Source organism: Eptatretus burgeri, chromosome 5 (genome assembly GCF_056783735.1).
Source record: "Eptatretus burgeri isolate ZD-2024b chromosome 5, Ebu_testis_v1, whole genome shotgun sequence".
NCBI lineage: Eukaryota > Metazoa > Chordata > Myxini > Myxiniformes > Myxinidae > Eptatretus > Eptatretus burgeri.
In genome coordinates this window covers 51,778,992-51,792,451 of record NC_140965.1, presented here as the reverse complement: position 1 = coordinate 51,792,451, position 13,460 = coordinate 51,778,992, and the positions used below count along the sequence as shown (strand labels likewise).

General features: G+C 39.7%; 1 protein-coding gene and 1 long non-coding RNA gene across 3 annotated transcripts in view; one reads left to right on the top strand and one right to left on the bottom strand.

Moving 5' to 3' along the window:
• LOC147026434 (uncharacterized) overlaps positions 1 to 13,460 on the bottom strand; it is a 164,884-nt gene that overhangs the window by 105,618 nt on the left and 45,806 nt on the right. The window lies entirely within an intron of this gene.
• Positions 1 to 13,460, top strand: part of LOC147026435 (uncharacterized) — a 168,721-nt gene that overhangs the window by 115,237 nt on the left and 40,024 nt on the right. Inside the window, exon 5 of one of the 2 annotated variants that reach the window (XR_015058341.1) lies at positions 12,704 to 13,011. The exons of the other annotated variant lie outside the window; for it this stretch is intronic. This is a non-coding gene — a long non-coding RNA (uncharacterized LOC147026435). Of the gene's footprint in view, positions 1 to 12,703; positions 13,012 to 13,460 lie in introns of those variants that run through there. 2 annotated transcript variants of the gene reach the window in all.

The window sequence follows — 13,460 nt, the reverse complement described above, 5'->3', positions numbered from 1 at the left end:
TCTTGAGAAATAGATAAACAGTATATATATATACATATATTTTTTTTCAAATTGGGCACAAAAGAGGAGGAAATGACTTGCAGCGTTTTGCAAAACGTGATTAATCTTCCACTCTCCAGACCATGGCAGCACGTAGTAAATTCATAGCAGCAATTTTGTGCAGCAAATGAAAGCTTTGTAAGAATTAATTCTTGCAACACATCAATAGCTCGTTTCAAAACATAACCAAGTGGGGTATGCCTGCAAATGATGCTTCGCTTCCCAATTGCCAAAAGTAGTGTTTCGCTCGGGCATGGTTTTGGTTATAAATAAGCTTTTAAAAAAATTAAATGTGATTTTTTTTTTATCTATATCCTCTTGCAACATTCTGTTTTGCTCTCTCCATAGAGCAACTGGATTTGCTATTTATTAGCCCGTGGCATTCGCAGCGGGAGATGAGGTTTTTGCAATCACATGTGTGTCTGTCTGTCTGTCCGGGCTGTAACTTTCTTATCATTTGAGCTTTTGTCATCAAATTTTCAACAAAGCTTTATTATGACAATATAGAGAAGGCAAATTGAAAACTTGGTCAAAAGGTCAAAGGTACCATTTAGCATTCGGAAGAAGTGAGAATACAAAGCGGACCGCCTTTGCATTTTCAGATGCTTTCTAGTTTATATTTACATTGATCATGTTGGATCTTCGAGATGTATTACATGCAGCACAAGGAGAGTCGTAGACATCAGTGTACTTTTACAAATGACAGTGTTTTGTTTGCTAAGCCTGGTGTTGGCTTAGTGGTTAGGGTGGTGGCTTGGGATCCCAGGGTCCTGAGTTCAAGCCCCGTTGGCTGCTGAATTAACACCAGGGGGTTGACTCAGCCTGTCATCCTTCCGAGGTTGGCGAAATCAGTACCAGTGTCCTGGTCCTGGTGTATGCCTTGGTTAGAATAGGTGTACCATATCCCTGTGTGTCGTAAGAGGCGACCAGGGTTGGCGTCAGGAAGGGCATCCGGCCATAAAACATTGCCTCAAGAAAAAAGCCCAACCCCTGCACAGCAGGGAAAAATGGCTGTAAAAACTGTCAAAAAAAAAAAAGTGTTTTGTTTGCTGGGATTTGAACTAAAGGTCCCAACATTGTGAGATGTATGCCTCCATGGGAAGAGCAAACAAGCCAGTCCAAAGAGTGAAACCAAAAGCTTCCTAACAAAAATTTTATTTATATTTGGAATTTCTCAACATCGTTTCGCTGCATCTGCTACGCAATGCCTCTCACAGCCTTTCATCCACTATAGGCCATCCATCATCTATCTATAATTCCAGCAATCTGTGTGTGTGTGTGTCTGTCTGTCTGTCTGTCTGTCTGTCTGTCTGCCTATGTGTGACTGCAACCGCTGTTTCTCGACAACCACTGGCACGATCTAATTGAAACTTGCCAGGTATATTGCTGGGGCCCTGTGGATGTGACTTTTCAAGGTTTGATATTAATCGGACAAGTGGTTCCCAAGTTATGGCCATTTCTTTACCAATCAATGACAAGACACGTTATTGCGTGGGCGTGGCCGATGGGGAAGAGAACCTCAGCCGCGTTCCCCATTACGGGTTACAACGTACGGACTTCCGGAGAGTGATGACTTACTGTATTCTAAGAATTTCTCGATTTCTTATGCGCATTTATAGATAAACACAATGCCCCAATCAGTCGTCGTTTACGAGAGCGAAGGAAGTGACTGTGTGTTTGTTTGAAAGTTTTTTTTTGTATTTTTTTTTGCATGTACGTTCCCCCCCCCCCCCTCTCCTCTTCTCTTTGTGTTTTTCCTTGCGATGACATTGCGAAAAGGCAAAATACGCTGGCACTAATTGAATAATTGGCCATTAAAACTAAATTGCGAATAATCGTTACTGTGATACGCGAACTTCCGGACAGTGAGGACTTAACTTCACGTAGGCCGATGCGTGGCCGGCCGACAATGACGTCACGTGCTGTGCCGGTTACGATGGGGTTCGATCGGTGCCCTAGTTACCGTGGCGTAGGAGTGGCAATGGTCAATGGCAGCGAATGTCATGGCAAGCAAAGACAGGGAGGTAAACTTGATTTTAATTTGGATTTTAATTAACTCTGTGTGTGGAAGTGTGGTTGTCGCGAGAACACGAGAGCAACGGAACGGCCTGTGTGGTTGTCGTTTCTGGCTCGCGGTTTGAGTTTTTTTTTTTTGCACGTACGGCCACACACATACGGGCACGTGAGAGTGAAGGAACGGCCTGTGTGGTTGTTGTTTCTGGCACGCGGTTTGAAAGTTTTTTTTGTTTTTTTGCACGTACGGGCAGACACGTACGGGCAGACACGTACGGGCACGTGAGAGCGAAGGAACGGCCTGTGTGGTTGTCGTTTCTGGCTCGCGGTTTGAAAGTTTTTTTTGTTTTTTTTTGTACGTACGGCCACACACGTACGGGCACGTGAGAGCAAAGGAACAGCCTGTGTGGTTGTTGTTTCTGGCACGCGGTTTGAAAGTTTTTGTTTGTTTGTTTGCACGTACAGGCATGTACTAGTATATGAAAATGGAATAACAATGATAACACATTTTTCTTTCTCGACACATCGAGGGTGGAAGGGTTATGGCAATAACAAGGATAACACATTGATGTTGGATAACCAAGAGAGGGTATGCAAAGGAGAATGTTAATGGGATGAATGTTCTATAGATTGCATTCTATTGGCATTGCAAAGAAAGAGTATTCTAAGAATATTGTTACATTTGAGAGGAACGGGTGAGAGATAAGGCTTTTGACACCGTTCATGTTGATGTTTTTCACGTTTTAAGTTTGTTAAGTATGTGTGACGAGGATATGATGTCCTCAGTACTGCCGTGAGGGGATTGTGTTGTCCAGTTTGGATGAAAGATGCAAGGTGCCTCATCGCTTCTGTCTGTGCTGAACTGAGAAATGTCAAGCAATATTGGAGATCAATAGGGCACATTTCCCTCCCACCCACAGAGGGAGATGAGTTATCCCAGATGTCCATGAACACATGTGAGACAGGCAGGCTTTAGATAATTTAGGGTCAGAGATTGGTGAAATTTCCTGGCCCGTGATTGGTCTTCGCTGCCTCAGGCAGAATACAGTATATAGGATGTTCCACTGTCTATCTGCAGCATGCAGGACAGTGATTGGTTCCCTGTATTCTATGGCAAGACATATGTGTGTGTGTGTGTATGTATATATATATATATATATATATATATATATATATATATATATATATATATATATATATATATATATATATATATATATATATATACTGTATATAGTGCTGCATCTATCCATGCAGGGACATGGTGATTGGTACAGAGTCTTCACGCAGAGGGGGGACATGGTGTGGCCTTAAAATTTCATTTTCAAGTCTCGCTCACTCACTTGCTCTCTTGCTTCGGACTGACGGCCCTTGTGCTCTGTGCACTTGACAACCCCACACCCTCTTCAGCTCGCATCCTGCTCTGAGACCCGAGTACACTCCTGTGCTGCAAGTTCAAGTTCTGCAATAGCCTGGGGTCCTATGCCCCATACCTTCCTGACCTCTTGCTGACTTATTGTGTGTGGTTACTGGGTATGTGTGCAATGTTATCGTGCATTAGTCCTGATCTCGTTTTGTGCATTGTCTTTCATTCCATTGAGATTCTATTGCCATGTCTTTTCTTTATTCATTTATTTATTTATTTATTTATTTATCTATCTATCAAGAGATGCACCTGGTCTGAATAAGCTCTTACAACATATCCAGACCAGGTTCATAGTTCAAGCTCGTAGATTTGCTCACATCACTCCATTCCTCAAAACATTTCACTGGCTCCAAGTCTGACAACATATAACTTTTAAAATATTGCGGAGAACCTTTCATTCAAAACTTAAATTGGTTCCCGCCTACATTTTTGACCGAATCACACCTTACACCCTCACAAGAAAGCTACAGTCGAACAAAGGGATCTCCTGGTAGTCTCTCAAACTATGATGAGGATTTCAGATGTGCTTCTCAACTGTGGAGCCTTTTAAAATTTACATGGCCTCAACAATTATAGGTTTCTAATCTCTTCAACTCCCATCTTTTTAACAGTTGCTTTTACTTCATGTTTCGTTTTCTGCCCTCTTCTTTCTTTGTAAAGTACTGTTCCCACAGCAGTCTCATTTCCACAATGATTAACAAACTTTTGTCATCTTTTATTTGATAAAATATATTGTTTCATTTGTATGCCGATGTGGACTGACATCAGCCTTCACAAAGACAAGGATTGTATTACCTCCACCACCGAAGGTAAAGGAGGTTATGTTTTCACCCCTCTCTGTCTATTTGTTACTTGCAAAATCAAAGATTTTTTCAGGTATATTGGTTAGTCGATGTTTTTATTCTGTCTGTCTGTCTGTCTGTCTGTCTGTTGGGTCGCCAAAATAAGTGACCCTTATTGTCAGTAATTCTGTCTGTTTGTTTGGATGTTTGTTCGTTTGTCATCAGCATAATTGGTAGTAAATGTGGGCGGATTTTGACCAAACTCGGGTGGTAGGTCCATCTGATGACCCAAGTGCTTTGGAAATTGTGATGGTTGCTCGGGACGCTTTGGTTCCCGAGCAACAACCGAAAAACCTTCAAAATCGGTACCGTTCATGCGAAATCAATTCCGAAATCCATTATCCCACGTCGGGTTATGAACTTTGGCACGAATGATCTCCAGGTGATGCTCTATCAAATATATTCCGGTTTTTGTGATATATGGAATACTTTACCCGCAGCGCCCCCTACAATTAGGGTATGCGTGCAAATTGAAGGCCCCTAGCGACCAGGTGAGCGCATCTATACGAATGAAACTTTTCAGGTTCATGGTACTCAATGAGTACAACTTTTCCTCAGGACATATTGACCGATTTAGCTTAGGTCAGGGGTCAAAGGTCAATTAGTGCAAAAATTGATAATATGCGAGAGCTGGAGGTGCCTTCACGCCAAATGCTACTCCTCCTAGGGTTATGGTCGGATGGTCATGAAAATTCACGCTAATCGTCTGGAATACATTGTGCACAAACAATCGAGTCGGATTTTCGATTTAGATCTTTGTTCACCCACAGCACCCCCTCGAACTTTGGGGATTTCCGATTTCAAACCGCATTTTCGGTGCTTTTAATTCAAATGGATACCGAGTAGTGATCAGTAGATGGAACTGGATGAGATTTGATATGCATAATCTTAAGGTGATTCCCTATCCGCTATATGACATCCAGTTTGCTCTATGATATCTTATAGTTTCCACGCTCGGTGACCCCTCACCGCCTACCAGCTTGTCTGTCTGTTTGTCTGTCTTTTTATTGCCTACAGGTCACAATTTTAAACCGATCTTAACGAAACTTCACGATAATGGTAGAGTTTGTCAAAAGGAAGGAGCCTATTGTTTTTGAGGTCAAAAGGTCAAATGGTCAACATCGGCCAAAGGTCAACAACTTCGGCGAGATTTCTAAAATCTTTCCTTTTCATCCGATTGACTTGAAATTTGAAGAGGATATATATTTCAGGTCACTGAATTCAACCAACCACTTATTTTTTAGAACAATGTGGCCAAAAGCTCAATACAGGCCCAAGGTCAACAATTAAGGTGGTGATTCTAAAATCCTCACTTTTCATCCCATCGACTTGAAATTTGAAGATAATTGATATTTCAGGTCACATAATTCAATCACCAATTATTTTTGGGGTCAGTATGGACCAAAAGGTCAACATAGGCCCAAGGTCAACAACTAAGGTGGTGTTTATAAAATCCTCAATTTCCATCCAATTGACTTGAAATTTGAAGATGATTTATATTTCCGGTCACTGAATTCAACCAGCCAATTATTTTGAGGTCAACATGAACCAACAGGTCAACATCGGCCAAAGGTCAACAACTTAGCTGGATTTTTAAATTCCTCAATGTACATCCGATTGACTTGAAATTTGAAGAGGATTTATTTTTCAGGTCACTGAATTCAACTAAACAATTATTTTGTAGGTCCACATCAGCCAAAAGGTCAACATTGGCAAAATTTCTAAAATTGTCCATTTTCATCTGATTGACTTGAAATTAAAAGAGGATTTCTATTTCAGGTCACTGAATTCAACCAACCGATTATTTTTAAGGTCAGCATTGACCAACAGGTCAACATAGGCCCAAGGCCAACAACTTAGGTGAGATTTCTAAAATCCACATTTTTCATCCAATTGATTTGAAATTTGAAGAGGATTTTTTTTTCAGGTCACTGAATTCAACCAGCGAATTATTTTTGAGGTCAACATTGACCATAAGGTCAACAAAGTCCGAAGGTCAACAACTAAGGCGGTATTTCTAAAATCCTCAATTTTCATCCGATTGACTAAATTTGAAGAGGATTTATACTTCAGGTCACTGAATTCAACCACCAATTATTTTGTAGGTCCACCTCAGCCAAAAGGTCAACATCGGCCAAATTCTAAAATTGTCAATTTTCATCCAATTAACTTGAAATTTGAAGAGGATATATATTTCAGGTCACTGAATTCAACCACTAATTATTTTTTGAGAGCAAAATTTTGAAATGGGTTTTGCAAGTGTCGTGCTCTGCATGACGTCTTCTTCTTGTTTGTTTGTTTGCCTGTGTGCAGATATCTCTAAAAATTGTGGACGGATCCGGATGAAATTTTGGTGGACAGGTTGGGTGTGTGACAAGGACGGACTCATTAGATTTTTGTGAAGATCCGGATCCAGATCCAGCTACGATAATTTTTAACTGATTCTTCACCATTGAGCGATGGGGCCATAAACTATATATAGCTCGATATCTCAAAAAGTTGTGGATGCATTCGGACAAAACTTGGTGGACACCTTGGGTGTGCGACAAGGAAGAATGATTCAATTTTGGTGAAGATCCGAATCCGGATCCGGATGCAATAATTTTTCAAGTAATTCTTCACCATTGAGAGATAGGGCAAAACTAATATATGGCACGATATTTCAAAAATGTATTGGATATGTTCTTGTGGATCAGGCATTGTGTGGTGGAGGTATGCGCTTTACTGACTGTCCTTTTCGTTGGTATTATTATTATTGTTTTTATTTTTATTCATATGGTGATTACGGGCTAATCTTGAAGTTGCCTGGTCTATTTTGGATTTCCAAGGCAATAAAATTCGACCATTTTACTCTCTTTTTTCCTTCTTTTAACAGTGAATATGACATGAGCATTATTCACATTCATGAAGCCTCATTCACTCTTTACAAAAAAGAAAACTCCGTCTAATTTTGTCGAGCAATTTCTACAACTATCACATACAAGGCCATGAGAAGACAATGGTGCACACTTGTATAAATTGCATCAGTTCATGTGTAAATAACTTTGCACACAGTGGACAAATCCACATCGTTTGTGGGATTCCCAGGATCATGAGCTATATCCTCAAATGGGAACACCATTCAAGTCAATCATCGTACTCTAAAGACAGTGTTGTTGTATCAAATTACACGCCATCCTTCTAAGGGAATAATGTACCTGTTATTTGCTTTGCTCAATGCTACCTTTGAAGACTAATGTTTGCATAGTATAGCTGTCAATCTTTCAGACTGATACCATTGATAGTAAACCCATTACCTCATGAACACCCTTACTGGTCTATTGCTACCATATAAGACCAATTAGTGCATTGTGTGGAATTTTTAAAAATATTTTTTAAGCTTAGACATTGAGACTCATGGGATAGTTGATTACATTGTCTCATAATAGGATCCTTCATTGCTGCCTTGTTGGCTTCTTCGACGATATGTACTGAGCTTCCAAACAGTGATATCACATCAGAGAGTTGGTTCATGCTAATGCCTCAGAAAATTCATAGCTGGAATGAAGGCAAGCCATAAAACACACACAAGCAGTTCTGTGGCACCACCATCTGTTCGTGCCAGAGAATCTGAGATTCATACATTATTGTGTAAACTATTGTTTACCTCTCAAAGGGTGATTTTAAATGAAGCAAAACAGGTAATTACAGCCAATCCACAGCCCGTCGTTCCGTAAAGACGCAGTTGGAATCCTGAGTGGCATATCTGCATCCGTGCTGACGGTACCGATTTTCTGTGGAATTTTTCAAGTGCTGTAGAGCATTTGACAGTTTAATTTTTTTTCAAATAGGTTCTGTCCGTTTGGTGGAAACTCAAACAAGGGGATGTATCTGCTTCACTGCGTTTACTGGACTCTTTCCCTCACTTTAAAAACACATAAAAAATCCCAGAAATAACATATTGATCTCATATTCTAACAGCTGATGTAAGAATATTTTCTAATCTCTGCAATAGATATGTAATATGGCCCTATATTGAGACCAATTTCAGATTGTGACCATGTTGGTGAAGTAATTTTCCTGTTACCTTCATGTTGACAGATATGAAATGGAATGAGCAAACTATTTATCATGTACGCACATGTTGCATACGTGAATGAGGAGAATCAAAAATTCTGCCATATTCGGGTACATAACAAATAGAATCTCCCAAACAAAATCTAAACCCATCTTAAACATGCTGCAGTGCCACCTGCCACTTCTACAACCATGTAGTTTACGGCCCATGAATAACAATACAGATACGGTATATACACACAGATAAGGACAAATACATCACAGGATGGACCCCTGAAAATGAGGACGCCAGACGCCAGACAAAGAGCTTTTAAGAGACATAAATATGAATGATCAGACGGGTGTAAAGGTGGATGATGCTACTGGAGGAGTCTCCTGCACTACTTATTCCTTTACGTTTCCAGCCTCTTTTACTTTCATTCCCAACACTTTTCATTTTCTATCCTTTTACTTTCCCTTGCTTTTCTCAAGAGAGTTCACCACCCCGAATCAACTCTTCTTCCCCTTGCATCTTAACATATCCTTCCTTGATGCATTTCATATTAATCATTGCCTTTCTTGTCCTCTTCAAGAATATATGAGCAGCAATTCTTTTAAATTTCAGGTTCTAAATTTACATGCCATCAAAATGGTTTCATTCTACAGCTTCATAAACATTCAACTTCTTTTAAAACAAAATTCCATATTGATTTCAGACTCGGTTCCAAAGACATTCAAATGCACTGATGGCCTTGCTTGCTCTTTGCGGGTCACTTTGTAGTCGATTGTTGCATCACGACAGATTGGTCTGCCAGGATGCATAAAATTCTCAATGGTGTTTAGTGGCATATCATCAATTGTGCTATAAGATACAATGTACTGTTTCCCCCAAACAGGGTGGAAGGTACTTTAGTATCTTCTCTGCCAACAGCAAGTCCAAAGAACATTTTGTGTTTTTTTTAATCGGTAAAACAATTGGTGATGGTTTGCACGTGTGCTGCTAACTTATCTGCTGTTTCTTTCCCGCCACATCAGACTACACACTGTAGCCTGATGTTGGCTTCGTGGTTAGGGTGGCAGCTTGGGATCCTAGGATCTTGAGTCCAAGCCCCATTGGCCGCTGAATTAAAAATACACCAGGAGGTTGACTCAGCCTGTCATCTTTCCGAGGTCGGAAAAATGAGCACCACTGTACTGGTAAGGGGGACACTGCATCAGCGGCATAGCTGCGTCCCAACCAATGATGCAACCAGCAGCCACAGGCTGCACTCGCTAGAGACAGAGACTACAGACTTCCAAACTCTTGCTCTTGTTTTGAAGAAGGACTCACAGTGGAAACATCACTTCATCTCTTCACTCGGCAGTTAGCATACTTCTATCACTTTGAGAAAATTTGTTTTTATTTTTCTTCGATGCAGACAGAATCTAGCGCTAGTCCTTTTAAGGACTAGTTTTCAGTGATGTAAATGTACACATTCACCAGTCTATATGTAAAATATTCACCTGTCCATGAATAATCTTTTTCTATTCTTTCAAGAAGGAATGTCACAATCACCTCACATTGTGCTGATTCCTACCCGCAGTCGTTTTATACTCTCTCACTTTCATGCTTACTTGTGTTGTGTTTTCTTCTGTAAAGACTCAAATCCTCTAATGTGAAAAATATTTCTTAGTAAAATGTAGAGCCTCTATACATTGTTTGCTACAGTTTTGGTATGGGGTTTCCATACTTCTTAATTTTTGTCATATACATCATGTCAATGACGACTAAGCTTGTAGTTACTGGCAATACTTAGTGAAACGATACTGAGATGAAAATGGAATGAATGTGTTCAGCAGGAAATTTGTCAAGTCGTGTTAGCCACAACAGGAAATCGCACGGATTTACACACAGCAAAAACAAATAATGAGTGGAGGATTAACTGTCTGTATTACCACTGACAGCTGATGGTTACACGAGACTTTGTGCTGCAATGGAATCGAACTCCTTTCAAACATTCGTTAGAATGAATGATATTAATTTTTACACAAATAAATAAAACAAAGGCATTTTTGTACCTTGTTTGTTTAAATTTTGAACAATGTGTGCTGATTTGATGCAAAAATAGTTGTTGGTTGGAAAAGAACAGTGAGTAATAGAGACCCCTGTGGAATATGAACCTGAATTAATTTGTGGCCAGAGAAAAATACTTTTGCAGTTCATCTTTGGATATTTTCTTGATATTCAATTTGTGGGAGTCCATTCGAGGAGTCCACAAGAACAGAAAAGTCATGAAGGGATCTACATGATCACATTCTTTTTGAAAGCAATTTTGGTTAATGTGGTGATTTGAAAATGCATAAATTCAAGGGATACTCAGTCTGCTTTTAGAGATATGGGTATGGGGGTGCAACTCAAAAATATGGATATGGGGGGGGATATGGTATGGTTATGGTTATATGGGGTAATGAATGTTCCAACTTCGAAAAACAATTGACACTGGTTGTTCAAAGGCCTATGTTGAACAATTCCATGAAAAAATGTGAGAAATTGAACAGATTTTATGACATGTTAATTCGCTCTTTCAACAATTAAGTCACATTACTATGTTATCAAGTCACAGACTTTTATTGATCACTATCTTACATCCTGCTTACTTTAAAGGTCCCCTGACATGCAAAAGTACTGAAATTTCATTTATGTATGTCCTAGAGGAGTTTTTCATCGTGATTTCAGATCTGACAATGTTTTTTCACAATACTCGTTCTGTAAAATGTAAAGTTAAAAAAACAAACCTCTTCGGGAACGCCCCTAAAAATTCTCCTGAAAGGGGGGTAACCCACATGACATCAACTACAGTATGACAAAAGCTGCACATAAATTACTCGGGTTGGTGGTCTAAGTGATTCTATTGGCTTGCTATGTGTTTCCACATTAGATTGGTCGACTCAATCGCTTCGTTCATTTCTGCTTTAAAAAAATCGAACATTCGGTTTTGAATAATGGATGACATGGACTTTGATTTGTCTGGTAACGACAGTGAGTGTGAGAGAAATGAAGGATTTTGGTCTGAATCAGATGGAGAATTGTCGGATAACGTTGTCGCGGGAGGTGAAGTTCAGGCAGCTGGAAATGAAATACGGCCTTACTTGTTCGAGCCCGAAGCAGGACAAGCAGAGAAAAATGGCGATGAAATTCCCGGAGTTCATTATGATCGGGGGGACATCGAAGGAAGACTTGGAAATAACAACTGGTTAGACTAAATCCTATTCGTAATTCAATAATGTAAATTCGACATGCATACTGCTCGATATCAGAAATATTTTAGTGAGGTAACGTGAACAGCGCATCGGACATGTTGCTTCGCGGCAAATTAATCACAATCAAGGCCAGCGCATGTCATCGGCCGTATCTCTCCGCGCATAAAATGAAGCAACCTCGCTGTCCGGATACGATGAAAACTTGTGTGCAGAACACACCTTGTGATGCAATTGTCTCGAGTAGTCCGATAAATCTGACGTTCTGTTGCATTTTTATTTATTTTATTCCTACTGTCATCATGTAGCGCCAGTAGAAAACAATGAAGAAAAGAGAATAATAAATAAAAGCTACAGCACGTCAGATTTATCGGCCGAGTCGGACGGACGACAGATTTATCGGCCTAGTCGGACGGACGACGGATTTATCAGCCGAGTCGGATGGACGACGGATTTTTCAGCCAAGTCGGATGGACGACGGAGTTATCGGACTAGTCTAGACTCTAGACTCTAGAGATCTCGAGTCAATCCACTCTGTGCGAGTTTCTGTATGTGACGTCAACGCTGCGATTCGCTGAAGTCAACTTTTTTTAGGGGTGGAGCATAGCAGGTTGTGAAAAGCACAATAAATGATCAAAATATTGCTCTAATTGTCTCATTTTTTATTAAAAAAAACAAAACATGGGTGATTTCTTCACTGGGAAGGTCAAGTTAATATATAAATAACCAGAAAGTTTTGCATGTCAGGGGACCTTTAATGACATGTATATTGCTTTCATGCTTTTCCTCTTGGAAGCCAACTACACTGATGGGAAGCTGTAGTCTCTTAATTTTCATAACCATTGTGTTTCTGTCCTCACAAGTGCCAGAATTCAGCATCAGAGCCACCTCAGGTCCAAATTTTCATGTCTTCCACCAATCATTAAAACTTTGTGGCAGTTAGAGAAGCCTATCTCTGGAACATGTTACAAATCTGCTTTTTCACTCTTTAAGGGTGGGGTCACAACAGACACTCCTCACACTAACATTGTCTGCCTAAACTGCCGTTGTACAAAAGGCCAAGATCCTAATTCCCTTTCTTCCTCTCTACCCATCCTTTACCTCCTCACAGACATCTTAAAAGCATGTGAACTCCCTTCCTGCAAAAGTGGAGCAATTTTTGGGCTCTTTAAACTCCTCTACCGCTACTGGTCCTGATGGCATCTGTTCCATAATACTCAAGAACTGTTCATCTGCCTTGTGTACTCCTATCTCTCCCAAAATGTAACTCCACTCAAACTGTCCCTGAAAATATCTCTGTTCCATCCTCAGTTCTTCGTTGAAGTGGCTTATCAATCATATGGCCAGTTCAAATAACCAATAATGTCATACTTGCATTCCTAATGGAATTATCCAAACAAATGTAATACACATCATTGAACTAAGTACACAAAAATCGCCATTTTTGTCGCAATATGGAATACCTAATTTTTTTTTTTTTTACAGCACAGAGCTGAACCTTATTGTCTCTCACGAGTGTGAAACCACACCCAGAAAATCCGTCATAATTACAATCTCTTGGCCTTGAATGTACTTTTTGATGAGACTGAATTAAGTATCAATTGTAAAAACAGTCGGATGGATATGCACATTTTCTTATTTTTTGAAGAACCACCTTTGTATGCATCGACCGAATGAATCCAATTTTTGAGAAACCATGTTTGTATGCATCACCTCCTGAATCAAATCCCTTTTAGCTTAAAAAAAAAAAATCTGGATGAATGTCATGGAAAATCCTCTATAATTGTATATATATGTATATGTATATTTATATATATATATATATATATATATATATATATATATATATATATATATATATATATATA